Source organism: Saccopteryx bilineata, chromosome 6 (genome assembly GCF_036850765.1).
Source record: "Saccopteryx bilineata isolate mSacBil1 chromosome 6, mSacBil1_pri_phased_curated, whole genome shotgun sequence".
In the NCBI taxonomy this organism is placed as follows: Eukaryota; Metazoa; Chordata; class Mammalia; order Chiroptera; family Emballonuridae; genus Saccopteryx; species Saccopteryx bilineata.
This window is the reverse complement of record NC_089495.1, coordinates 151,054,593-151,080,321: the sequence shown is the minus strand read 5'-3', so window position 1 is coordinate 151,080,321 and position 25,729 is coordinate 151,054,593. Positions and strand designations below refer to the sequence as shown.

Below are 25,729 nucleotides of genomic sequence, written 5' to 3'. Positions count from 1 at the left end.
CACACTCTTCGGTCAGGTGCCAAACTGGGCCCAGGAGCTGCCAGGCTTAAGACAGAGAGAGGTGAGCTGGCCTGGAGGGGAGCAAAGGTGGGATCAGCTCATGTGGATGGAGACAAGGTGACTCCTGGGAGCCTCACTAGGGGGAACATTTCACAATGAGGAGAATTAGGAGAAAGGCAGATGGGACTCCTAGTCATCAGGTACTTGTGGGACAACTGTGCCCTCAAACCAACAGGGGTGGAGCTGGGACCCCAGGGGAAGAGTTCCAGTGACCAGACAGAGCAAGAGTTTAGTTTTCATCAAAGGTTGTAAGTGAGTTAGTGACCTCTGAAGAGCGGGGACTGAGTATGGCCGCAGAGTATGGGAAGAAAGGACCACAGGGACCTTTTGAGGGGATGCTGGGATGCAAAATGGTTACTGGCCGTTGTCGTCATTTCACATGAGAGTTACCCTTGGTGGTTTGTGAGGGCTTTCAGAAACACTATCTCATGACATAGATCAGTGGTGGGGTTCAAATACTTTAACAACTGGTTCTCTGCCCTAAGGACCATTTTAAATATTTAAAAATGCTACACCAAAAGGTAGATTATTATTCCATGCATTTAATACTTAAATAAGAACAATAAAAGAAGTACACAAAACTAAATTATGTTATAAGAAAGAATTTTAAAATATTAATGAAAAATATTAAATAATACCTGACAAAAAAACAATAAAACTATTATTTAAAATATTTGCAATGACAGCTTGTCACCCCCTGGTTGTTTGGCACTTTTTCTCTTTACATTATACAGGGGTCCTCAGGTTATGACAGCCTCGACATACGATGTTTTGAGTTTACCATATTCACTCCCAGAAAAGCTTTAAAAAATTGAGACATGAGTGTTTTGGCTTAGGCCATTCGCATCGTACTTACGTAGTTTGGTTGTGCACAGCAGAAGAATACACAGTAAGGCGGTGTATGAGGGAGTTAGTGTCCTCCAGTATGCTCACCTACACTATTTTGGACTGTTAAAAGTACAAGTGTTCCATTTGTGTTAGAGTACACCAAAATTCAGGTTACATCACTGTAGTCAGAACAGAACTGTGTCCTAACTCAAGGAACTAAGATGTAGTAATTCATCAAAAGTATAATGAGTTTTATGGAATGAATAAATAAATCATACAAGCATAGTTCTATCAAATTTTTTTCACCTATAGATAGAATGAACAGGCGCTTAGAATACACTGTTGTGCAGATGAATGTTAAAAGAATAAGGAATATAAATGTGTGATTTCCACATTGAGCAGCTGCCCAGGTGCCCACCTTAGAGAGAACCCTAATTACAAGTGCCACTTAACAATTGGTTTACCAACTCAACAAAAAATTAGGTATCAGTTCTCCTGAACTGGTGTGAACTGGCTGAATTCCACCACTGATACAAGTGAAAGTCAAATTATGTGACGAAGTGTTGTGCAGAGGGGCTGGCCCAGCACAAGGGCTGCTCGGGGTAAACCAGCTGCAGCGTCAGCCCCTCCTGTGACCACCTTCACTCTGCTGTGTGTGGTTAGTGGTCAGGGATGCCCTGGGCCAGTGGAGAAGTTTGTTCCTCGTGGTGGACCGAAGAAAGAGTACCATGAGCAAGAGAAAGGAGAGACTGTGGAAGGGGGCATTTTCCCTTTTCTGAGCCAAAAGTGTGCTACTGGACTCGAGTAAGAGGAACTGTTAGCCTAAGCTTTGTTGAGGCATCCTCTCACACCCTTCTTGTGTTAGATGCACAACTCTGCCTTATTTGGGGACCAGAATTTTTAGATTTTCTTTATAGCATCAATTAAAAATAGACTTTAGGCCCTGGCCGGTTGGCTCAGTGGTAGAGCGTCAGCCTGGCATGCAGGGGTCCCGGGTTTGATTCCCATCCAGGGCACACAGTAGAAGCGCCCATCTGCTTCTCCACCCCTCTCCCTCTCCTTCCTCTCTGTCTCTCTCTTCCCCTCCCGCAGCGAGGCTCCATTGGAGCAAAGATGGCCCGGGCGCTGGGGATGGCTCCTTGGCTGCTGCCCCAAGTGCTAGAGTGGCTCTGGTCACGACAGAGCGACACCCCGGAGGGGCAGAGCATCGCCCCCTGGTGGGCATGCCGGGTGGATCCCAGTAGGGCGCATACAAGAGTCTGTCTGTCTCTCCCCGTTTCCAGCTTCAGAAAAATAAAAATAATAATAAATAAATAAATAAATAAATAGACTTTAAATAATTTTTGCACTCTGCAAAGCCAGAGATCAAGTCTTAGTCATCTTTTAACCTCCACAGTACCAAGCACAATGCCTGACCCAGACGACCCCATGATGAGTGTTTTGTTGAATTGAGCCACAAAACCATGTGATAAGTGACCTGGCCAGGGAGCTTAGACCCTCCACACATCTGATCCCAGTTTTAATTAGTTTTTACTAAATAAGTTTGTACTGTGAGTTTATTTTTTCTTTGTGGATCAGCATCTTTAGGAATGAGTTCCTATCATGATGATGGTTGTGGCTAATGGAATTTCATGGGGAGAAACTTTTGTCCCATCACATTCCACTTGGCTCAAACCCCTGTAGGAACTTAGATTGCAGAGTTGTACATAGCTCTTCCAGTGCTTGAGATTTTGCCATTGCTAAAGTACTGCAAGATTATTGTAATTGAAAGTGTTCTCAAGCTTCTGGGTTTAATTTCTTTCTCTCTTTTTCTCTCTCTCTTCCCCTTTCCCTCTCCCCCACACCTCTTTATTCCTGGCCTGGGATTCACATTTCAATTCTACAGCATTGTGTCAATGGCCTTTACCGGCTGCTGGAGATAGCCAGGCTGTTGCATTTATTTATAATGCATCAGGCACTCATTAGGCACTGCAACATCAGGGAGCCTTCCCCTGCTGTTAAGAATCAGTTCCAGCCAAATCAGATCCACTTGGGTGTTTCTCAAAGAAATGCCTCTCACCCTAGCTGGTTAGCTCAGTGGTAGAGTGTCGGGCCCGCATGTGGATGTCCCGGATTCAATTCTCAGTCAGGGCACACAGGAGAAGCACCCATCTGCTTCTCCACCCTTCCCCCTCTCCTTAGTCTCTATCTCTCTCTTCCTCTCCTGCAGCCAAGGCTCCATTGGAGCAAAATTGACCTGCGTGCTGAGGATGGCTCCATGGCCTCTGCCTCAGGTGCTAGAATGGCTCCAGTTGTGATAAATGGCCCAGGTGGGCAGAACATCAATCCCTAGTGGGATTGCCAGGTGGATCCTGGTCTGGCGCATGTGAGAGTCTGTCTCTCTACCTCCCTGCTTCTCACTTCAGAAAAAAAAAAAAAAAAGAAGAAGAAGAAGAAAAACCTGTCAATATGGTAATAGTTTGAAAAGCACCAGAGCACCTGATTAAAAGTGACAGGGCAGAAGCTGTGGTGACCTGAGAGTGTGTGGACTTGGAATGCAAGTTCTCTAGGAGGGTCAGTTACTAGGAGCCATGTCAGCTGACCCTCACATTTACCTGTATGTAAGTCTCTTCTTCTTCAGGTCTAAGTCTTCAATTTCCAAGTTAATGCATAGTTAGCCCTTACCTTATCCTGTTTAGAGAGGACAAGACAGTGCCCAGCATAGGAGAGAGGTTGCCTATCAAGTAGTGACATGCAGAGTCCAATGGCAGGAGACAAAGCCCTCTGTCCTTTTAAAAACCATGCTAAGGCTAGGAACCTTCATGACTAAAAACTAAAAGTGAGGGAGAGGATGAGGCTTGGGCTGAGGGTATAGTGGCTTGAATTGGCATTCTTCTAAAGTATGTAGTGGAGTCATTCCAGAGAAAATTAGATGATGCTTGACAAAATGTGTAACTATGTACACTCTGACCTAGCATGCTCCATCCCTGCTATATATACAGAGAAATTCATATGTTGGCCTATAGAGGCTATATCTGAGGATGTTCTCAGCAGAAAGAAGAAGATTGGAGCAATCTGTCTGTCTATCACCAGGGGAGTGGGCTTGCAAAAACTGGTGGAATACTTTGTATGCATTATAAACAATAATGGTAACAAAATAAACCATAAAATCAATGCTGAGTGAAAAGAGTAAGAAAGTGAGGACTTAGCGTGTTGCCACTCTGAAAGTAAAAGGGCACACTACTTATTTTATAAGGGTTTTATTCAAATTCAAATCTACAGTCGAAACACATTGACAGTGCAGATGGAAGAAAATGTTGGTAAAAGAGGAAAATAAAGATGTACATTGATTGCATGAAGCTGCTAATAGTGAGGTGGTGGGGAGGGTAATCAATTCTGCCTTCTGCACATAAGATTGAGAACAAAATGTCAAGAGTTTCATTATAGTTTATGTCCATTATCTATTTGCTAAATATTTTCTGAGCATGCTCTATATGAGGAGCAGAGAAAGGAGCACGAAGAGTCTTGTCCTGAGATTCAGAGGCCATCTTACTTACGCCACCATACTTACTTACCCTGGGGTTCTCCAAGGCTCAGTCGCTGACACACATGCACTGAAAAATGCTGCTACTCCTTTCATTCCAACTTAACATTCTGCTGTCCAATGTCAAGTAACTTGTGAAGGCTGAGGAATGAAACTCTCTGAATGAAATTTCTGTCCAATGCAGGAATCTGCAGGGTTAATTAGCACCTTGTAAACATAGTACAATCCGTCATTGCCAAGGTCCCCAAACATCTGCCCTCAGTGCAGGTATTGTTCTTTTGGTTTTCAAAGGCTCAGGTGTTAATGTATTGATGCAGCTGCACCTCAGAGCTATTTTTTTTCCTTTGGTGTTGGGAAGTTTGTTATTGAAATAGTTTTTATGTCAAAACAATGAAACTGCATTAATTCACATTATGGAGGGATAAGCTCTATTAGGAAGGCTTCTGTATATATAATTCTTTTAAACGAATGTTGTTTTATTTCTTTAAAATGTTGTTCATTGTTATAAGCCAGGATGTAAATGGGCATGTTGGTTTGATTTGTATGACTGTAATATGTTATTCAATAAATATTTAAATGTAGTGGAGCCAGTAAATTAGAAGCCTCTAGTATATGTTTCTAGAGTGGCCTAGCCATGGTAATTTAATATATGCCCTTTTCACCTCCCAAAAAATTAAGTGTGTGTATCAAAAATTCACACTGAGTAATACAGTTCCTATTATACCAGTCTATGCATGTTTCTGAATAAAATGACCATTCAAATTCTAAAGGACAATTCCAAATAACATACCCACACAGTACAGCATATTCAAGGTTTGCCTGCAATGGCCTTATTGGAAAGGTACAGTAAATTTTTAGAGGGAAAGTTTTTTTGGAGAGGTGCAACGCAAAAAGGATCAAATGCTCTTTGTGTGTGGTACTGTGATTTTCAAATTGGAGAGGTCCAAAGACATGAAGCTTTATTCTAATAGATTGTGCTGTTCACTTACTAAAGCTGTGCTAGAGCAGCAAATAAGCTGATTTCAGGCTTCAGTTTCCACTGGTTGCCGCAGCATCACAGCTGCCGTTCTGGAAAACAAACATCCAGGCCCTCCGTAAGAGCATTATAAATCATAATTTCATTTTAGGGAAAATGTTATCGATTGCTGACTCTTTTCTCTTCTCCCTCTGATGCAGACTGTAGTGGGAAATTGAAGCTTCCTTTCTGTAGTTTGTTATAGTCAACCCAGAGGGCAGCCTGTGCTTACATGATTTATAATGGAAGGTGATAGGGGTGAGTGGTTTCACACTGCTCAACCTGCAGTGACTGTAATCAAGAGATAATAGCTACAGCCACTACACACACTGGCCAGACTTAATCAGCATTTTTCCCACATTTCTAAGACCAGGATGTTCCAGCAGTATAGCTGCAAGGACTAATATATGTAAATGTCAATGTATTCATGTTGCATTTTACTTTTAAATCCAGCTAACATTCAATTTTTGGGGGGTTATTAATTTGGCCTTTCAGGATGAAAGCACCTAAGTGTGATTTGATTTAAATAGTATTTTTCCATAAAAGAATCAGGAAAAAGACAAAACAGAGATTTATCCATGGAGAAAAGGGCAAAAAAGAAAAGTAAATAAAATGGTAATGAGAGGCCCTGGCCAGTTGGCTCAGTGGTAGAGCATCGACCAGGCGTGTGGAAGTTCCAGGTTCAATTCCCAGTCAGGGCACACAGGAGAAGCACCCATCTGCTTCTCCACTCTTCCCCCTCTCCTTTCTCTCTATCTCTCTTTCCCTCTCCCACAGCCAATGCTCCATTGGAGCAAAGTTGGCCCAGGTGCTGAGGAAGCTCCATCGTCTCTGCCTCAGGTGCTAGAATGGCTCCCACCACAATGGAGCAATGCCCCAGATGGGCAGAGCATCTCCCCTGGTGGGCATGCTGGGTGGATCCCAGTTGGGCGCATGTGGGAGTCTGTCTGACTGCCTCTCCGCTTCTAACTTTGGAAAAATAAAAAAATAGTAATGAGACATTTTTGATCTCTTAAAAGACACAACACACAACATCAAGAAATAAAAGCTTCAGTAAAATGCAGAGATGCTGTGATACATCTTGGCAAAGTAAACCAGACTTCGTTAGCTTTTTCTCCTGTTATATTAGGGATTTTTTTAAGACATGATGTACATTAGTTGGTAAAGGGAAACACAGCAAAGCTTTCTATCTCACAATGCTTAGAGAAACATTTCTAATTTGGGATAGTTGTAATATTATGCTAAATACATTTTTAGAGGGAGAAATTGAAATTATAAAAAATAATAAAAATCCATTTAAATATGAAAATTTTAATGCAAACAGTATTACAATGTGACTGCAACATGGCAGAAACTCAGGACACAAAATCATGTCACTGAGGTGTCTTGTGAATGCTTCTATCAAAAATGTCCACCTATCAATTTCACATGGCTTTTGCTTAGTATAAAGGATGAATTAAGTTTACACACACACACACACACACACACATAATAAAACATCTTTGAACCCATTTTCAGATTCAGAGAAAAACGTCATGATTTAACAAATCCACATTTGTTTCTTTTTTATTTAGCTCACAGATACATTCAGTATATTTCATTAATTGTTTCCTATAGATGAACATGTCTCCTCTTGTACCTAAATTATTAAAGTGGAGAAGAAGCAGTTGGTGATATGAGCTGTCTTCATACCCCATTCTGTATGAAATAAAAGGATTTCTGTATATTAGAAGACAGAATAATCTTAATGTAGAAATCGCATGCTGCAGAGTTCATTGGTGAGACCTATGTTTTCTTACAGAGAAATAAATCCTTCATCTGAGCCATTTTTCCTCTGGGGTGAAATTAGGTCACTTTTTTTTTAATGGCAGTTGCTCCACTCAACATATCAACAGCATGCAAAAAACAATATACCTCCTTAATTATCAAACGAAACGGGCTCTGTGGCACAATGGATAGCACACAAAAGTTACTTCTGAGCTTCAGAATACATTTTATATTTTTCAGTTAATTTTTAAAAATCAAAGTAACATTTGCCCATAGCCCTAAAAATCAAACACGTCTAAAAGATTATAACAATAACTGGCAGTTCTCTGTCCTGCCTTTCCCCACCCTCCGTTCCTTCTCAGAGACGCTACTTTCACTCGTAGCGTTGTTCTGTATGTACCCTGTTTTTTTCTAAATTATATAGATATACTACTTTTCTCTTGACATGTCTGTGTTATACACTATTTGAGTAGCTTGGAAACTGAGAGTTAATATTCTTATACCTCCACCCTACCCCCAAATTCTCTTTCTCTTATATTCTTGGTATAGTTAACTTAATGTTTAGTTAAAACAGCAACCAGAATTAACATCTGACTCCTGCTGAGCCAAGTAGTGTTTTATATAATTTCTTTCATATATATGATAACTTTTGCCTTTCCTAGAGTTAGTAATTATATTATATTTTTACTTACCTGGCTTTGTATATGTATTTTAAAAATTCTTTCCATATCAACAGCATTTTGATATAGTTGTCAACATAATGAAATGTAAATGACCTATTGTTTCAACTACTTTTTACTGGAAACATTTCTCCTAGAGCAGGGGCCAGGAACTTTTTGGCTGAGAGAGCCATGAATGCCACATATTTTAAAATGTAATTCCGTGAGAGCCATACAATATGTTTAACACTAAATACAAGTAAATGTGTGCATTTTATATAATACCAACACTTTTAAAGTACAATAAGTCTCTGAATTCTTTTTAATAACATTGTTATGCTGTTGCTAACCAATGATGAATAAAGTACTTCTTACCATTAATGCAACTTCTGGTGCTGCATGATTTTGCTGATGGCTTTGTAGTCTGGTTGATACGTGGTGAGGTTAAGCTTTATGCAGGTGTTGAGACTTCCATCCGCTAAACATGATCGTAGGTTGGTCTTAACGTTCTTTAGATGTGAGAAAGACTGCTCACATGCATATGTAGAGCCAAACATTGTCAGCACAGCAATACTCACATGCTGCAGTGTGTGGTATGTAACAGGAAGCGCATTCCAAGTTTTGACAATCAGCTGGTCTGCAGGTTGAAGTTTTTTCATTTCTCTCCACTTGTGTTTGCTTGCCAACTCTGCTTGCTCTTGTGCAAGTCTTTCTAAATCTTTATTCAGTGACTTGAACTTATTCACGCACATGTCTGAGGCCTTCAGTTCAGCAGCTCGTAGCTCAAAATCTCTGATGGAGACACCGGGGATGTAAGTCAGGTCGGCGCTGTCCACTGCACACTCGTGTGGATGGGTGATGAACTTAAAAAGATGAGTGTGTTCACAAAATTCTCCAAAGCGTGCTTTGAATGACTGCAGGAGATTAGATGTGAAGCCCGCTAGCTGCTGAAGATCAAGATGTTGCTTGCTGTGCATGCATCTTTAAACTCTCCCAGTTTTTCAAAGTGTAGTAAATGACCTGTTTCAGTGTTGGCAATGAAGAGTTCCAGCTTCTTTTCAAATGTACACACTGCTTGTTGAAGGGATAAGACTGTATTTCCAACACCTTGCATTTTCACATTGAGCTGGTTCAGATGTTCAGTCATGTCCATGAGATAGTAGAACTTCAGGAGCCACTCAGTGTTAGCTAACTCAGGCTGCTCGACGTTTTTCATTTCAAGAAAAGTCTGGATTTTGCTCAGACAAGCCACAAAACATCTGAGCACCTTCCCTCTTGACAACCAACACACATTGCTGTGCAGAAGCAGACCAGGATAATTATTCCCAACTTCATCCAGCAGTGTTTTAACCTGGCAATCATTTAAAGCTCGGGCAACAATAAAGTTGACCACCTGAATGACCAGCGACATCACCTCACCAAGCTGCTCACCACAAATCTGAGCACAAAGTGCCTCCTGATGTAGGATGCAGTGAGAACTTAAGATGAATCTCTTTTCACGTTCACGAAGAAGCACTACGAATCCTCTGTTTTTCCCCATCATGCACGGAGCACCATCAGTACACACCGAAATGTTTATCCATTGGTAGATTTTTTTCTTTAGCAAATTCAGTGAAAGACTTGAATAAATCCTCCCCTCTTATTGTCTCTTTCATAGGTAAAACAGCAAGACTTTCCTCACATAGTGTTTCACCAACAGCATACCTTGCAATCATGCTGAACTGGGATAAATGGCTTACATCTGTTGACTCATCCAAAGCGAAAGAAAAGAATGGTGCTGCATTTATGTCCTTCACTTGTGTAGCCTCAATTTGATTTGCCATCATGATGGTACAATTGTGAACAGTTCTTGCTGACAGAGGCATGTCTTTTATTCTTTTGATTATCTTGTATTTATCTGAAAAGTCATCAAAAAGTTCATTGGCAACATCAAGCATGAATGTTTTGGCATAATCCCCATCTGTGAATGGCTTTCCATTTCTCACAATTGCTAAAGCACCAGCAAAGCTAGCCAAATTCCAGTCACCTTGTTGGACCCAAACACAGAGTTGCTGCTGACTAGCCTGCACTCTGCACAGTAGCTCTTGACATGCTTTCTTCCTGCTGTCCCCCGCTGGATATTTCAATGCAAATGTAGTATGGCGTGTGTCGAAGACTGTTTTATAGTTGACCATTTCATCGATGCAATTTTATCATTGCATATTAGACACACTGCAGAATCTGCTCTCACCACAAAGGCGAATTCCTCTGTCCATTCCTGCTGAAAAGTACGATACTCCTCATCTTTTTTTTCTTTTAGCCATCTTCTTCGTCAAAAGGGTTTCTGCAATTAGCTAGCAGACTACTTGATTAAAAGGAGGGAAGTTTACTTCCTGACCTCACAATGATTCGTGTACGTTATGCATTATTCAATAAAAATTTGGTGTTGTCCAAATTTTGGACAACTGTGATTGGCAGCTGTGGAGGACAGCTGTGATTGGCTCCAGCCACCCGCAACTGTGAACATGAGCGGTAGGAAATGAATGGATTTTAATACATGAGAATGTTTTAACATTATTTTTTTTTAAGGATTTGTCTGCGAGCCAGATGCAGCCATCAAAAGAGCCACATGTGGCTCCTGGGTTTCTGACTCCTGTCCTAGAATCTTTGGTCATTCTATTTCTTGGGTCTGCTGCATATTTGGACTCTCACTGCTTTCATGAGTTGATTTTCTGTTTTTAGAACTCATACACCTTTTGACTTATACCTCCTTCTTTCTCCTTATCAGACCATGTATTAGCTTGATAGTAAAGCTGGGTATAGCATTCTCAGTTGAAAATTATTTTGCCTTAGAATGTTTGAAGATACTGCTCCAAAATCATCCAGTGTTGTTGATAAATCTGATGCCTTTCTGATTCCCTTTGCTTTACATACAACCTATATTTTCTGTCAGTTCGTATCCTCTCTTTATCTGTGGTGTCATGATTACAATATGCCTTCATGTGATCACCCTTTAAGAAACACTGGCCTTGTGGCTTCAAGTTGGACACACTTAGTTTTGTTGATGAAGAAGCAAAATGCTTTGAGGCCATGCAGTTATTAGGTACAGAACCAGAATTCAAACCCAGGTGTGACTGTTAAGGCACATTCTGCACAGACCATCTGCATTACCTTGGAACATTTTGTTTCTTCATAAAGAAAATGAAAATAGTGTCATCTACTGGTTGGGTTGTTACTAGAATTAATAAGAGACCCATTTAAAGTGCTTGGTGCAGACTGAGGCAACCTAGCAAGTGATCCATAAATGGTGGCTGTGTTTAGATGTAATACATTTGCACTGTTGAAACACACTGAATTGAGAAAACGTATGTTTTCTAAAGCCATAATAAGTCTGTCAGCTCCTGCAGTGAAGGATTCTAATAGGGCTCCCTCCAGTCAACAAGTACTTACTGAAGGGATTTTACTGCCTATTGTAGCTGAAAGACTTCCCTCTAAGACTAGACAAGGACAAGGAGCGAAGAGACAGTCCTGCAGGAACACATTGTGGATCTCTGTAATGCTTTTGATTGTCATGTGACCTGTTAGAAAGATTACTTTAAAATTTTTTCATTAAATTTACTGGGGTAACATTAGTGAATGAGATTATGTAAGTTTTAAGTGTACAGTTCTATACCATATCATCTGTGTATTGCATTATGTGTTCACCACCCAAAGTCAGGTTGCCTTTTTAACCATATATTTGACTCCTTTACCCTCTTCTACCTCCCTTCCCACCCCCTTCCCCTCTGGAAACCACCATATTGTTGTCTGTGTCTGTGAGTTTTTTCTTCGTCTTGTTTGCTTGTTGCTTTCTGTTTTACATGAGTGAAATCATATGGTTCTTGATTCAAAGGTGATTAATTTAAATTTGTAGTATATTGCACAGCAAGGTTCCCGATTTATCTTGGCCTTGTTTCCTGCTGCTCATACTCTGCAATGTTCAGTGAATTGCTATTGACTAGCACCAAAGCCTCCTAACCGGTCTCCCTGATTCCCCTTTCTGCCTCCAGTCTGTTCTCAATGAGGTGACCAGTGATCCTACAAGTATATGTTCATCTCGCCATTTTCTACTGTTGGCCTGGTCTCCCTGGCCCTACCTGATTGGGCCCCTGCTCACCTCACATTCTACTACTCTCTCCTCCACGTGCTCCAGCGACACTGGCCTTGCTCTACAGTGTACATACCGAGCACATTTCCCTCTCAGAGTGTTTTGCATGTGAGGCCCCCTCTTCTGGGATATTTCTCCCTCAGACAGGGACTGACTGCTCACCAAATTTAGGTCTCCTTCACCACTAACCTAAAGTAGCAAACCCATTCCCAACTCATGCCTCTCTCCCCTTACACTGATTTATAATGTGCATTAATCATGGTGTCTCGGTTAGAATGAAACTCCATTAGGGCAGGAGCTCTGTCTCATGCTGCTGTGTCCCTCTGCACCTAGAACAGGTAGGCCCTTCTAAAATAGTACTAAATTATCTTTGCCAGGAAGCCTTTCCCAGTACCTTCAAATTGAATTATAAGCCTCCTACTGTAAGCTCTCAGGGCAGTCTGTATGTCTTCTATCTTTGGTTTGTTGCGCTATGTTCTAAGTGTTACCAATATGATTATATTTGTATCCAATTAGTTTGTAAGTTCCATGTGTCCAGAAAGCTGTCATTATTGACTCCACAGTCACTAGCCCTCAATATATATTTGTGAAATGAATAAATTAATTATGATTGAATTAATTGAACAGCCAAACCTTGGAGGAAAAGGAAGAAAGACTAACCCTGTTAGAACAGAGAAGCCAGGATGTGAGGGGGAACCAGGATAGCGTGATAATGGAAGAAAGAGACAGAGCATGGCTCATGTGGGAGGCTGAGCCACTGTACCAGATGCTTCGGGGGATTAGGGAGAGGAGAACTAAGAAAAGTTATTAGGTTTGGTAACCAGGAGACCATTTTTATGGGAGTCCACAGAGACAGTCAGATTAAACTAAGCTCAACACTTTTTCGTAAATTCTCTGTCATCCCTGGTTTAAGAGTCGTAGATATTTTAAATGTGAGTAGATTGGGTTCTAGGGCCACATCCAAGTCTTAAATATTTGGTCAGCTGAGATCCTTCCCGTTACTGCAGTGCCCACTAATGACAGCTGTTAAATCTGTATACTAATTGAAATTGTGAGGGACTTACAGCTGGCTTGGGGTGCTGTGTGATTTATGGGCATCTGATCTAAAGATACTTAAAGCATGGGATTAGTGGAGCCAGGAAGGGAGATGTGATTAATCAAGGAAGACAAATTACTAAATGGCCCACTAAAGCACTGCAGTAAAAACTGAAAAAGAAGGACTCTAGTTCCAACCATGAGACAGTATGTGTGTGTGTGTGTGTGTGTGTGTGTGTGTGTGTGTGTGTTTAAGATAAAGTATACACACAGGATGTAACAGGATGTTTTTCCAGCATACAGAGATTGCGGTTGGAGATTTTCAAGGGCATATAGTTATCTTTTAAGTTTATTTACACTGTAATCATCACTATCAGCAAATATCAAGTTCCTAATTCCATGTCTGCATCAAAGGAGCTCTAGAGTGTTGGGAAATAGCTGCAAAAAAAAAAGAGAAGGAAAGAAAGCCAATTCCTTTTATCTATAGTTAAGGCCCAGGATGAGTCTAAACCTTTCAATTTCCCTTAGTATTTCTTTACCTTAGTCACACTATAAGGCCTGTGCTTCCCTTTGCCAAAATCACTGGCACTGAGAAACCAGGATGCAAGTAAAAACTCTAATATTTATCTAAATAGAAAAATGACAAGAACATAGAAGTGGTTGTCTAGAATACCTGCTGATGGTGTGTGCCATCAGGGTTAGGCGGGTCTGTTTCTGCTTCCAGGGCACTGTCTGATTTTGTTGGAAAGCTCACTCTGACAGTCACCTCAACATATTTTTTTCAGTTGCTATAGACTGTCAAAATAATTGGTCAAGTTTAGTACTTTCCGGATAAAAAATTTGTCAGATTTGTTGTTTGAGACTGAAAAATGCGTCTTCTAGGTACATGTTCATAATTGCTAAACAGCAGCAGCGTACTTACACACACAAACACACACCCTTCTTCTGCACTTTAAGTGCAACTGGGGCAGAGTGAAAAGAGTTCCAACTGCAGAAAGGACACTGCCTGGAAAATCAGGACTAAAGAGCGTGGCCAAGGGAGTGCTTTGAAGTACTTTGTATTGACCCAAATTATGCTGAATACCAACTAAGCCGGACATAGTGGTGCTGCTCCCCCCTCACACTTCCCCACCCCAGAATACACATGAACACACACACACACACACACACACACATTTTTTTTACACTAACACTACCTACCTATGCCAGCAAAGTGGTTTTAAGAATTGGATCCTGAATGAGTGAAACACCCACAGAACTAGGACCTCTGAACGGATACTAGAGGTGAAGGCTACAAAGAGAATCAAGTGGCATTTCCAATGTTCCATCGAAACTGCCTAGCTAGGAAATTATTAGAAATGAGTTATTGGCAGAGAGGTATACTGATGACCTTTACAGAATGGAAATTGAAGAACTAGACCTTAAAAAAATCATAAACCCAAGATTTTCCAAGTACCTGTGTCCCGAGTTCCTCCAGGTTAAGACAGGAGCCTGTGATGATGCCACACCTGGGAAAGGATTCACTAGTAATCAGTGCTCAGTAAGTGAAGGAAAAGCTAAAAACAAGAGGAAATAACCAAGTAAGAGCACCCACTATGTCAGTGACCCGCTGTTTACAACAGATGGGACTCTAAAATTCTGCAGGTAAACCTTGTAATGGAGTAACATTTTCCATGGCCTATGCTGCAATTATTTGTATGCTCTTTATCCACTCCCCCTATTTACTTCTCATCAATCTGTAACTGTCACTCACTTAAAACCAGCTTTCCTTCCCACATCTACGGATGAGAATGGATACTGGGAATAGTGGAAGAGAAGTAGGAAAAAAAAATTACCGGTAGTGAGGACAGCTCATTTTTTCCTTTCAGGTGATTATTTAATATCGGCATGCTCATTACAGATGATGAGTCAGTACTCTGCTAATTTCTGCTCTCTTCCACTTGCTGTACCCTGGCACACAGGAGCTGACATAAAACATGCCACACACCAAGGGGAGGGCAGCAACAACACCTGGGAACTAGGTCCATTCTGAAAAATCTGCTGAATAGTTGATCTGTACACTTGAATTTTGAATTTAGCTCAGAAATTTTTAAAATTGTGCAACAGAAGTAGTTTTTCTTTTTCTGTAAAAATGGAAAACACTGAAACCACCCAAAGTCCCCACATACCATTATCAATTAGCTTCTAAGATCAAACTGGAAAATCAAAGATGACAGGCATGTTGGTACTTTATAAATAAGTGGATAGGAGAGCAAGAAATTCCAGGTCTCACACAGTCCCTCCCCACCTGGTAGGGCAGCTGATGGAGTGACTGTGAAGTGTCTGGGGGAAGAGACACAAGGCCACATTGAAGGGAGATTAATTGCTCAAAGACAGGAGGGCTCTTGAGGTAGAGCTGCTGATGGCAAAATTATGTTCATGATCCGTTTGCCTTCAAAATGCTGCAGAGCTGGTAATATTCTTTTTTTTTTAACAGTAAAAGAGACATTTTATTTATTTGTGTTTAAATTTATAAACCAACCAGCCAAACTGGTATTATTATCATGCTATAGCAAAATACAAAACATCTTTTACAAATACTTGAGTAACAAACAAATTAGGAGTTGTAGTAACAGCAAAAGGGGCGGAGGAAATCAGTGAGCATATTCTAGCTTAACATTCACCTGAACTGAGGTTTGTAAAAGCCTCCCAATTTTAGAAAATATGAATAATCTCTTATCACACATTTTTGTACTTCTACTTTCTGTTCTTGAGGTTAAAATCCTAGAGTTATTCAAAATAGTATTATAACTAATTATCTACAGCCAGAGACATCTTCTATCATCTGTCCATGGCAGCAAGACTACAGAAACCGCTGCGATTAGACACCAGTCATACGCTGCCTCCACCCCCTAAAGTGGCACAATAGGCATAATGAGAAGAGCATACCAAGGCCTAAATACATAGAAAAATTCTAGGAGATATAATACAGCCCTTGCCCAAATCGAGAGTGAATAATATACTGATCATCACCCTGTGTGTCCATGGCTGTATGTTTAAGCAGGCTGTATGTCTGTGGAGTAATCTGGGAATAAACCCATGGTTTGCCAGGTACTACAATACTTACGGGTTTGCTGTATTGCATCATGGCTTTCCCCAGCAGTTTCCAAGGTGGCCTCCAAATCACTGACAGGATTTTGCTGGTGCAGGATCTGGGGCTGCAAAGATTCCACTCCACTGTTATAGAACTGATTGTTTCAGGTTTGGTTGTTCCAAACCTGGTTATTCCAGGCTTGGGGGCACCAGGTCTCACTATACCAGGAATGGTAGGTAGTTCCAAGATGGGCTGTGCTAAGAAAGGTTGTTCCATGTTGGGTTACTGCAGGTGTGCTTGTTCCACATTGAAAGGCATCCCTGGTGATAGGAAGAGAGGTCTAGCCACCCTATAGTTGCTGAGCTCACCTGAGTCACACGGTTGCTATTCTTTGGCCAGTTGTACTTCTGCCTGCTCGTACATTTCATTGTCTGGTTCTGGAACCCGGTCTTCATCTGTTTGTGGCTAAGGTTCAGAATGTTGGAAAGCTCTTGCCTCTGCGGGACACTGAGCTATTTCCATCTCTAAAACCTCGTATTGAGTACACAGAGCTGGGTCTGTGAGAAGACGGTCTGGTCTTCAGTTTCTCAACCTGGACTTCTTCCTCCTTCACTGTACTGTTCTCTGTAACAGTGGGTAGTAGTATGTTGGAACTGGTGGAAGGGCTAGGGCTGTTCTGTGTGAGCAGACCATAGAGGGAGGAAGAGGAGAGACAGGCTGTGTGTTGGAGTGTCTCGGCAGATGACATTTGCAAGAATACATGATTTTCTTAAGACTCATAAATCTCAGGCACTGGTGAAGTCTTCCTAGAAGTGGGTGCTTTGGGGCAAGGTAGGCTCTGGGGACAAGCTGAAACCATACTCACTTTGATTTGCAGTAGCAGGAACCAAACAGCCCAGTCTAGCCAGAACTGGTAATATTCTTATGGCAAGAACACATTCTGGCTCTGGCCAGTTGGCTCAGTGGTAGAGCGTCGGCCTGGCGTGCAGAAGTCCCGGGTTCGATTCCCGGCCAGGGCACACAGAAGAAGCGCCCATCTGCTTCTCCACCCCTCCCCCTCTCCTTCCTCTCTGTCTCTCTCTTCCCCTCCCGCAGCCGAGGCTCCACTGGAGCAAAGATGGCCCGGGCACTGGGGATGGCTCCGTGGCCTCTGCCCCAGGTGCTAGAGTGGCTCTGGTCACAACAGAGCGACCCCCCGGAGGGGCAGAGCATCGCCCCCTGGTGGGCAGAGCATCGCCCCTGGTGGGCGTGCTGGGTGGATCCCGGTCAGGCGCATGCGGGAGTCTGTCTGACCGTCTCTCCCGGTTTCCAGCTTCAGAAAAATACAAAAGGTCCTGGCCGGTTGGCTCAGCGGTAGAGCATCGGCCTAGCGTGCGGAGGACCCGGGTTCGATTCCCAGCCAGGGCACACAGGAGAAGCGCCCATTTGCTTCTCCACCCCTCCGCCGCGCTTTCCTCTCTGTCTCTCTCTTCCCCTCCCGCAGCCGAGGCTCCATTGGAGCAAAAATGGCCCGGGCGCTGGGGATGGCTCTGTGGCCTCTGCCCCAGGCGCTAGAGTGGCTCTGGTCGCAACATGGCGACGCCCAGGATGGGCAGAGCATCGCCCCCTGGTGGGCAGAGCGCCCCCCCCATGGTGGGCGTGCTGGGTGGATCCCGGTCGGGCGCATGCGGGAGTCTGTCTGACTGTCTCTCCCTGTTTCCAGCTTCAGAAAAGTGGAAAAAAAAAAAAAGAAAAATACAAAAAAAAAAAATAGAACACATTGTGGACTTTGGCCTTCCCCACATATATTATCAGTCATTCAAATGGATAACATACACGCATATAAGGCAGTTATATTTGCTTTCTAGGGCTGCCATAACAAAGTACCAGAGACTGGGTGGCTTAAATAACAGAAATTTATTTTCTCACAATTCTGGAGGCTAGAAATTTGAGATCAAGACTTTGGCCAGTTGATTTTTTCTGAGGCCTTTCTCCTTGGCTTATAAACGGCCACCTTTCACTGTTTCCTAACATGGTCATATCTCTGTGTTGTCTGTGCTTAAATGTACTCTATTTTGTTTTTTATGACACCAGTCATATTGGACTACGAACCACACTAGTGACCCCATTTTAACTTAATTACCTCTTTAAAATCTCCATCTCCAAACACAGTTACATTCTGGAGTCCTGGACATTAGTGCTTCAACCCTTAAATTTTGGGGAGACATAATTCAGCCTGTAACATCAGCCATCTTTCCAGCCCTGTGCCCTGCACATATGAGGTGTTTGGTAAATAACTGTAGAATGACACAGTGAAGACGTGTTAACCAGAAGTTCTGTGCTGAAGGAGGGAGAAGGTATTAGGAGCAGAAGTATGATGACACTGCTGCTGTGCCACTGGAACGGGACTTAGCCCAGAGCAGATCTGCCTTGGGCTGGCTGTAGGTGTGTGAGTTCTTGACTTCATGCAGGAAAGATTTCACAACACAAGTCCAGGTGATTTTGAAAGTATGTTTACCTTTTATTTATTTGTTTGTTTGTTTGTTTTAAATGAGAGGAGGGGAGATAGAGAGACAAACTCCTGCATGAGCCCTGACCAGGATCCACCCATCAACCCACATCTGGAGCTGATGCACAAATCAGCCAAGCTATTTTTAGTCCCGAGACTGACGCTTGAACCAGTTGAGCCACTGGCTACAGAAGGGGAAGAGGGGGAGAAGGAGACAGGGAAGGAAAGAGAGGCAGATATTTGTTTCTCATATGTATCTTGACTGGGTTTTGAACCCACGATGTCTGTATGCTGGACCGATGCTCTATCCACTAAGCCACTGAGCCAACCAGCCAGGGCCTCAGAGGAGGGTCCTTTTTTTTCCTTAAGAGGTGGGGAGGCAGAGAGACAGACTTCCACATGTTCCCAGACCGGGATCCATCCAGTAAACCCTCTACTGGGGTGATGCTCTGCCCATCTGGGGCCGCTGCTCCATTGCTTGGCAACCGAGCTATTTTAGCACCTGAGGTGAGGCCATGGAGTCATCCATCCTCAGCGCCTGGGTCTAACTTTGCTTGAACCATTTGAGCCATGGCTGTGAGAAAGGGAAAGAGAGAGAGAGAGAAAGAGAGAGAAGGGGAGGGGTAGAGAAGCAGATGGTTACATCTCCTGTGTGCCCTGACCTGGCATCGAACCTGGGACTTCCACATGCTGGGCCAATGCTCTACTGCTGAGTCAACTAGCCAGGGCAAAGGAGGATCTTAACAGAATATTCATTAGTTTTCCAGGTATGTCCTTCAATATGTTGATTCATCAAAATGTGTGTAAGAAGAGGTCAGGTTACTTTCTGGTTAGTTTTATTTATTATTTTTTAAATTTTTCCATTGATTTGAGAGAGAGACAGAAGAAGAGAGTGGAGGAAGGGAGAGGGAAAGAGAGAGAAAGAAGCATCAAATCATTGTTCCCTTTTGTTATTCCATTTAGTTGTGCACTCATTGATTGCTTCTCCTCTGTGCTCTGACCAGAATCACACCCACAACCTTGGTGCACTGTGATGATACTCTATCTACTGAGGCACCTGGACAGTGCCCAGTTAGTTTTTTTTAATTAATTAATTTATTTATTTATTTTGCAAGAGAGACATAGATAGCGAGAGGGACAGATAGAAACAGACAGGAAAGGAGAGAGATGAGAAGCATCAATTCTTTGTTGTGGCACATTAGTTCATTGATTGCTTTCTCATATGTGCCTTGACCAGGGGCTACAGCAGAGCAAGTGATCTCTTGCTCAAGCCAGTGATCATGAGATCATGTCAATGATCCCACATTAAAGCCAGTGACCCTGTGCTCAAGTTGGTGAGCTTATGCTCAAGCCAGATGAGCCTTCAGTCAAGCCTGTGACCTCGGGGTTTCAAACCTGGGCCCTCTGCATCCTAAGTTGATGCTCTATCCACTGCACCACTACCTAGTCAGGCAGTTTAATTTTTTTTGCACACTTTTTTATTTTTTATTTTTTTATTAATTTTAATGCAGTGACATTGATAAATCAGGGTATATATGTTCAGAGAAAACATCTCCAGATTATTTTGACATTTGATTATGTTGATACCCCTCACCAAGAGTCAAATTGTCTTCTGTCACCTTCTATCTGGTTTTCTTTGTGACGCTCCCCTCCCCCCACCCCCTCTCTCTTCTTCTTCGTCCCCCCACTGCCCCCTTACCATCACATTCTTGTCCATGTCTCTGAGTCTCATTGTTATGTCCCATCTATGTATGGATTCATATAGTTCTTAGTTTTTTCTAATTTACTTATTTCACTCCATGTTATTGTAAATGATCTGATGTCATCATTTCTTATGGCTGAGTAATATTTTATAGTATATATGTACCAAAGCTTTTTAATCCACTCGTCCACTGACGAACACTTGGGCTGTTTCCAGATCTTCGCTATTGTGAACAATGCTGCCATAAACATGGGGGTGCATTTCTCCTTTTTGAACAGTTCTATGGTGTTCTTAGGGTATATTCCTAAAAGTAGGATAGCTGGGTCAAAAAGCAATTCGATTTTTAATTAATTAATTTGTTTATTCATTTTTAGAGAGGAGAGAGAGAGGGAGACAGAGAGAGAGAGAGAGAGAGAGAGAGAGAAGGGGGAGGAGCTAGAAGCATCAACTCCCATATGTGCCTTGACCAGGCAAGCCCAGGGTTTCAAACCAGCGACCTCAGCATTTCCAGGTCGATGCTTTATCCACTGCGCAACCACAGGTCAGGCCCGATTTTTAATTTTTTTTTTAATAAATTTTTATTTTAATGGGGTGCCATCAAAAAATCAGGGTACATATATTCAAAGAAAACATGTCCAGGTTATCTTGTCATTCAATTCTGTTGCATACCCATCACCCAAAGAGAGATTGTCCTCCGTCACCTTCTATCTAGTTTTCTTTGTGCCCCTACCCCCCTCTCCGATTTTTAATTTTTTGAGGAATCTCCATACTGTTTTCCACAGAGGCTGCACCAGTCTGCATTCCCACAGCAGTGCAGGAGGGTTCCTTTTTCTCCACATCCTCACCAGCACTTATTCTGTATTGTTTTGTTGATGAGCGCCATTCTGACTGGTGTGAGGTGATATCTCATTCTGGTTTTATTTTGCATTTCTCTAATGATTAGTGGTGTTGAGCACTTTTTCATATGCCTATTGGCCATCTGTATGTCCTCTTTGGAGAAGTGTCAATTCAATTCTTTTGCCCATTTTTTGATTGGATTGTTTGTATTCCTGATGTAGAGATTTACAAGTTCTTTATAAATTTTGGTTATTAACCAGTAGTTGATGAGCTCAGATGCAGTGGTAGTGGTCAGTTTCTGTCAGCCCTAGAGGCCAAGGTAAGACACTGGGATTGATTCCAAGCCTATTAGGAGCTGTTGGAGGCTTTCAAGCAGCAAAGTGAAGTGCTCCTGTTGACACTTTGGAAGGACAAGTCTGGCTGCTGTCAGGAAGGTAGACTGTGGAGAACCTGGAGAGGCAGTAAAAGGAGAGTCAGGTCCTACTGAGGGGCAGAGGGAGGTTTGCCAGCCAAAAGCTTTGCTGACCTGTGGAAGTTGGGAGAAATGGGTGGCTTGAAGATAGATCTTGGAAATGAAACTTGCTGAGAGATTGGACATTGAGGGTCATGAGGGGGAAAAAGAGGAATCAAGGATGAAGTTATAGTTTTGGGTATAAATGTCTATGTGGCTAGCAGTATATTATTTTATGAAATAGGGAAGGTGAGGGGAAAGTAAGACTTTTCTTTGGTAGTGGGGAAAGAAATCAAAAATTCCATTTTGGACACAGTAAGTGAGATGCCCCTTAGGCATCTTTGTGAAGAAGTAAATAGGATGCTGGAGTTTGGGAAATAAATAGGCTGTGTTTCAGAGACAGTGGCAGGTAGATGCCACTTAAAGTCATGGAGACACATGAATCCATCTAGAAAGAACCTGTAGGTAGAGAAGAGGACTGATGACTAAGATTTTGGGTGTGCCAACTTTTAGGGGCCAGAGGAAGAGCCAACTAAAAAAACTGAAGAATACCGGTGATGTGAAGAAGATGCTAGCACTGTAGTGATGAGGTGTCAGGAAAAGAAAAACTGTTCAAAGAGAAGACAGTGGTCAACTCCATGGAATGATTCAGAGAGTTAGAGTAAGATGAGGGCAGACAGTGAATATTCAGTTTGGCCAGGTGACTTTGATGAGTCTAGTTTCTGTGGAATTATGGGACAGAAACCTGTTTGGGGTGAAAGTATTGGGTAAGAAAGTGGAGAGAGTTGCTGTAGACCATTCTTTTGGAAGTGTTGCTGTTTTGGGAACAGAGAAATAGTGGTGCAACTGGAATGGCATGTGGGGGTCAAGGAAAGGTTTGTCTTAGATGGTGGAGATAGATGTGCGATGAGATGACCTATCAAATACGCTGAGAGACCATGATGATAAGGGCTGGACAGGAGGGATGATCACAGAAGTTCTGTCCATGAGGGAACAAGATGTTTGGGCTCCAGAGGCCATGGGGACAGGTTAGCCTAAGAAAGGAGCATGGACAGCTCATCCATTGTAACCAAAAGGAAGGCAGAGAGATAGAGACAGGTCCAGTTAAGTGGGAAGATTTAGGAATGAGAAGATGAGATGTATATAATCCCCTCTGTGTTTATTTCCTCAAAGGAACAGAAGGTAAGGTAAAGTGCCAGGAGTGAGGTGGGCTGCTAGAATTTGAAAAGAGACTGGAAATGGGTACAATAGTTTTGGAGAATCAGGGAAAAACACATTATAAATAAATGGAGAGTGAAATTGGTGGGTGATAAACCCTTTACGTAGAGTGAGATCACCACACTGCATGACTGTATGCGTATATGTGTGTGTGTGTGTGTGTGTGTGTGTGTGTGTGCGCGCGCACATAGCCCCCAAGAAAGGGACCAGAGGACAGACTTCACATCTTGTAAAGTGAAGAAAGATCTGAACAGCAGAGAATGGGCTAAAACTTCATTCAGCTGGTGTATAGAGGAATCTCCACCTGAAGAAACTGCATTCTAAACTGGAGAGTATTGTACTCTGGACCAGCTACTGTATTTTTCACTCCATCAGATGCACCTGACCATAAGACACACCTAGGGTTTTAAGGAGGAAAATTTTTTAAAAAATTCTGAACCAATCCACTGCACCACTGCCTGGTCAGGCAGAACTAACTTATTTTAACCGAGGCACCAGAGCCCTGTCCCTCTCGTCTTTACTCTTTCTCCATGTACTGGGCCGTAGCCTAAAATTAAAACTCTGCATTTGCCTAAATCAGCCATCTAAAACTTTTATTTTCTATCTAATGTGTAAAATAATAGGATCTAGAGCTTTCTACAAATAAATTCTTTATATGAAAGTCTCATATCAAATGTAAAGAGGGTATGTTTTTTCTGTTTCATCATAGAATTTCTTCTGCGTTTTAGATAATTAAGACTTGATCTTCTGCTGCATAAAACATTGAGAATAGACATTTCTTTGTAAAGTTTACGATGTAGTTAATTTAGTAATTCACATTATCCTCATGTACTCCCAGAAAATGTTGATTAATCTAAGAGTGATGTAGCATGTTTACATCACTTGTCAACACTCTCTGTGTTTAAGAGTGCGTATGCACAGACATGAGGCTGTGTGTGCTGTAAGATTCTGCCTCGGATCCTGGTAGGGAAGATCCTGATGTGTAACTTCAGCTTTGTGGCTTCGAGAAAGTTATGTCACTTCCAGAATGGCACTTGGCTCCTGTGTAAACAATGACTAATGCTGCTTTCCAGGGTGTGGGGTGTAGACTACCCTACTTCTGTTCACAAAAAGCCTTATAAGAAATACCAAGCGTTGCTGAAAATTAAAATTTTGCTCACATAATTCATCTATGCTTAGATAAATTTCCTCTCTGTTTTCAATTAGATTTGATGTGCCTCATTATTTCTCATTTAGACTCATATCTGAATGTTGCTTTTAACCATTCTATATTCATTAAATATAAAACCATCTTTTAGTTTGTGAAGAGATTTCTGTTTGTATCTCATTATGCTTGTTCTTATTATAATAAAAATACTATTTGGAAATAAAAAATTCTCTTGCTCTTTTAGATGACAGGTGCATGTGGAGAGCTACCCCACTACCCATTCTTAATAAGCTACTGGTCAGCTACCCTCATATGGGCCATTAAAAAAGAGTTATGTGGGAACGGTTCAGAGAAAACAAAAAGGAACAATAAAACACCTGGCAGCAGATGGCAGAGGGCTTCCTTTACCCACATGTGCCTCAGAGGGCAAGAGGAGAGAGGGGTTGTCAGAACCTAACAGGAGTCAAACCTCCACCCAGCCAGGGGAAGGGAGAAGGGACGCAAGGGAAATTGATGTCCTGAACCTTGCCGCACTCCCTGTTCTCCTGCCAGTGCTTCCTTTATTCAGATCCAGGTGGAAGCAGTGGGCACAGGAGCCAGCTGACACAGCCCATACAGGTCCATTGCCTGGCACACAGCATGGTGGTGTATGGAGAGGGATCTGCAGGAGCAAATAGAAGATACCCAGCATAGTATTCCATTGTGTATAAGTACCACAGCTTTTTAATCCACTCGTCCACTGATGGACACTTGGGCTGTTTCCAGACCTTGGCTATTGTAAACAATGCTGCCACAAACATAGGGGTGCATTTCTTCTTTAGAATCAGTGATTTGTTATTCTTAGGATATATTCCTAGAAGTGGGATAGCTAGGTCAAAAGGCAGTTTTATTTTTAATTTTTTGAGGAATCTCCATACTGTTTTCCACAGTGGCTGCACCAGTCTGCATTCCCACCAGCAGTGCAGGAGGGTTTCCTTGTCTGCACACCCTCGCCAGCATTTATTGTATGTTGATTTGTTAATGAGCGCCATTCTGACAGGTGTGAGGTGGTATCTCATTGTGGTTTTAATTTGCATTTCTCTGATTAGTGACATTGAACATTTTTTCATATGCCTATTGGCTATTTGTATGTCCTCTTTGGAGAAGTGTCTATTCAGTTCTTTTGCTCATTTTTTAATTGGATTGTGTACCTTCCTGGTGTTGAGTTTTAGAAGTTCTTTATATTGCCTGACCTGGTGGTGGCGCAGTGGATGGAGCGTCGGACTGGAATGCGGAAGGACCCGGGGTTCGAGACCCCGAGGTCGCCAGCTTGAGTGCGGGCTCATCTGGTTTGAGCGAGGCTCACCAGCTTGGACCCAAGGTCGCTGGCTCCAGCAGGGGTTGCTCGATCTGCTGAAGGCCCGCGGTCAAGGCACATGTGAGAAAGCAATCAATGAACAACTAAGGTGTTGCAACGCTCAATGAAAAACTAATGATTGATGTTTCTCATCTCTTTCCGTTCCTGTCTGTCTGTCCCTGTCTATCCCTCTCTCTGACTCACTCTCTGTCTCTGTAAAAAAGAAAAAAGGAAAAAAAAAGTTCTTTATAAATTTTGGTTATTAACCACTTATCAGATGTATTGGCGAATATGTTCTCCCAATGTATGTGTTGTCTTTTTTTTTTTTCATGAGGTCTTTTGCTGTACAAAAGCTTTTTAGTTTGATATAATCTCATTTGTTCATCCTATCCTTTATTTCACTTGCCTGTGGAGAAAAATCAGCAAAAATATTGCTACGAGAGATATTGGAGACTTTACTGCCT

General features: G+C 42.2%; 1 protein-coding gene and 1 pseudogene across 2 annotated transcripts in view; one reads left to right on the top strand and one right to left on the bottom strand.

The window, feature by feature from the left end:
* SV2C (synaptic vesicle glycoprotein 2C) overlaps window positions 1-25,729 on the top strand; it is a 255,816-nt gene that overhangs the window by 152,262 nt on the left and 77,825 nt on the right. The gene's annotated exons all lie outside the window — the stretch shown is intronic.
* LOC136308372 (homeobox protein NANOG pseudogene) lies at window positions 16,049-17,907 on the bottom strand (annotated as a pseudogene).